We start from the raw sequence: 3,869 nt of genomic DNA, 5'->3' as shown, positions 1-3,869 counted from the left end.
CAGAACATTATGGCGAATACTCAGATTAGATTAGGAATATCGCAAGTGCGTGGGCTGAGACGATGGTCACACGGACCACATCCGTTAGAGAAGAGATAGCGTATCGATAGGCAGGGGGATCAGGGACCCAAATATAAAAGGGAGCCTGAAACAGCCTGTATTCAGACGTGTCTACTCCAGAGCACAACAAGCACCTTCACGTCACTCTGTGTAGTAACTTGTCATTTGGACTTAGACAAAATTACTGAAGAACATTTTAATAAACTACAAAGTATTTTTTCATCTGTCTACATTTATTTATAAGCTACCCTGTCAACATCTTCATCATCAACACAAGTGGTCTTGCTTCCTGCAAAATCATAATATACTCGTAGTCAACGGCTATCAGAATATTAATCTGACCAACCCCAACCTACGAGAATATTACACAATATAGAATTTCTATAACAATATGACGTTCATTTGAAAGCAGAGGCGGTTTGAGTATACTATTTTTGGTGCACTGTACCACTAATATTAGGATGGCGGGTGGGTGGGTGGTCTTGGTTGAGCATTCAGCATATTGTGCTGACTGCTGACCGGCAATGTTCAATAAACTAATGAACTATGAAGTATCAAATCAGTAATCAATGACATTTGATTAATGATAATCGTGACTGAAACTGTTGAAAGCGTAGAGTTAGGAATATAAGGTATTAGCATAGACTTTATTTTCATATTAGTCTATGGACTATGGTATTAGATAAAATAATCTTATAGATAAGATAATAATAATTATTCCAATAATACTGTGGAGGTTCTGAGGTTATCACTACAGAAACGCCTCCAACGTACGTCGTTACGACGAAGTGTTGTATGAATCGGTACGAAAAGATCAACACGGGTTTAAGAGTAATCAAAATATTTATTCGTATTACAAACGTTAGGAAAATATACAGCGCACTCAATGAAACAGAGTGTGTACGGCAATCTTACGGTCGGTCACGGTGAAAGTGAATCGAAGTTCGAAAAGATTGCGATTCGGAATAAATCGTCGATAGGTGTCGAGGGCGAAAACGTAAGACGTGCGGTCGGTTACTTTGTCGCGGGCGAAGAGAACGAGACTGGCGGCCGCCGAGTCGCGGTAGCCGGTGTCGGCCGGGAATCACTGTGACCAACCGTTTAACAATGCTGATCAACGGTGGGAGATAGTTATGTGGCGGCGGTTCGCCACAATACGATGTTGATGTTATCATAATATATGTTATTGTCGTCATGTTCGCATTTTCATAGAAAAATATTAATATGTCTAAAAAATAGCCTAAAATAAAATTGAAATAATATATTATTATCTTTCATTGCTATTCGCTATATCACAAACGGACATATTATTATTATCCGAGGTATCGGTCTTCGACCATCGCCGTGTTTACACTGGTCACTGAAATCACACAACCGATTACTGAACACTGCCGAATATTATGTTTGTTAGGACTAATGACTATTGAGTTTTAAATAATTTGATTTTCATTTGATTTTAATTTTGCTGCGTTACGTGTGTACTGTGTATGTCGTATGTGTATGACACTTTAAATCGGTCAGTAATACGCATATACTTCCTAATTAATTCAGTGTTTTTAAATAATGTCTTCTAATGAAAATGAAAAATGTGATTGTAATAAAAAACGCTGTCTTATGAATGATGTGAACTGGACTCGCCATTTAAATGCTTGCCCCGTTCGTAATTCTAAACGAAAAAATCAAACTATCAAGACTTTTTTTATTTTACCTTAAGCCAAAAAAATATGTAATGATTTTACCAGAATATCAGAATGTAAGTTACCTACTCTATTTTTATTGTTCTATTACGTATTATTTTTTTAACTTTAATAATATTAAACAAATTTCTTGTTTATGAAAGGTGATAAAAACAGCGATACTTCGGAAGTTGATGGTGAAAAACCTACAACGTCCTCAAGTGAATACCAAAAAAAAATCCCGGAAAAATCTACATTTGATGGTCCTTACACTGCAGATTTCGGTAAATACTATTTTCATAATATCGTCCCCGTTCATGCAAAGTACACTAAGTCCAAAAATCGACTTAGAAATTTGTATTTTAACAATAATAAGAGCTATAAATTTCACAATGTCATATTATTTACAACTACTCATTAACAGCTACTTCCCTTAACGGAAACTCAATTAAAAAAAGAAAGAAAAAAATTTGGTTACATATGGTATACATTTAAAGTTTGAAAAAATTTCAAAAGCTGATTCATGTTTTTGGACTTGGTGTGTTTTGCATGAACGGGGACGATATATACTTATTATTCGGTATTCATATTTTTATTTAAAACAATATTTTGATGGGAAAATAAACACAGGTACCAATTCGTAAAAATAAATTAAAATTTGGGTTGAACTGAGCCAGAGTTCAACCAAAATTTGAATTTATTGTCAAATAATTTATTTGATTGAACATAGGATTGTAGTATTTTGCATTTGAATGTTGTACTATGTTGTGTTAATTTAATGTAGACTAAACTATGAATGAAAGAATGAATTCTGATGATATTGGAAATAGTAATATAACATATGAAGAACCGATTGTCTCTGCTGCTTCTACTTGTCTTCTAGTTCCAGGTAATAAATAAAATATTTTTTTTTAATAAAATAACCATCAATATTCATTAGATATGATTTATAACCATACCTAATTTATTAACTATAATAATTTAAATGCTATAATATTAGTTTAAATTTAGAGATAAATCAGTTCATTTATTTGGTTGTCAATTTGTCATTTTCATGATTACAATTTTTATTTTATGGAATATAGGATTGTAGTATTTTGCATTTGAATATTTTACTATGTTGTGTTAATTTAATGTAGACTAAACTAACTAATTTTGTATTAAATAATAATGATCTACCTATCTATAATATAGATTTACAATTATATTTTAATTTATAAACACCTACTTGAATTATTATATAGAAGTAATGAATTCTGATGATATTGGAAATAGTAATACAACATATTATGAAGAACCGATTGTCTCTGCTGCTTCTACTTGTCTTCTAGTTCCAGGTAATAAATAAAATAACCATCACTACTCATTAGGTGTGATTCATAACCATACCTACTTTATTTATAGGTGTAAATTAAAAATTGATATAGGTACCTAATGTTTTAACTGATTTGTGAATATACCTATTTATCATAAATAGTAAATTTATACTTGAGAAATGCCTAGCTATACTTTTTTATTAGGTATATTACTTTTATCAAATACATACTATTAAAGTAGAAAATTAATTAATTTTTATTTCGTTCTGATTATCAATCTATAATATAAGTTTGTTTAAATTAAATCATCATTATCCTTAAATAGCCTATTTGTATTATTACAGAAGTAATATATAATGATGTTGAAAATGGTGATGTAACGGTCCCAGGTAATTATATAAAATAATTGTGTTTAATAATAAGAATAATCATCATTATTATATTAATTAAAAACAATGATTCCTAAGTAAATTGAGGTATCTATTAATTTATTTAGTAGTCAAGCTGTCATTAAATGATTTATAAAATCAAAATATTTAATAAGTTGATTATGAATAAAATTATTTATATTATCACTTATTAATGTTCTTGTTTACTTGTGCATTTTTGAATAAAACTAATTTATTTATTTATTTATTTATTTATTTGTATAATTAAACGGGCATAGCCCTATAACAGTTATAAATTGACATAATAACATAATAATAATCATTATTGAACAAATTAATTACATATAAAAGAAAAGAGAAAATACAGATAATATAATATTAAAACAGAGTAAAATTTTAGATATATATATATAAAATAATTAAATATA

Source organism: Acyrthosiphon pisum, unplaced genomic scaffold, assembly GCF_005508785.2.
Source record: "Acyrthosiphon pisum isolate AL4f unplaced genomic scaffold, pea_aphid_22Mar2018_4r6ur Scaffold_20937;HRSCAF=22581, whole genome shotgun sequence".
Lineage (NCBI taxonomy): Eukaryota > Metazoa > Arthropoda > Insecta > Hemiptera > Aphididae > Acyrthosiphon > Acyrthosiphon pisum.
This window is presented reverse-complemented; position numbering follows the sequence as displayed.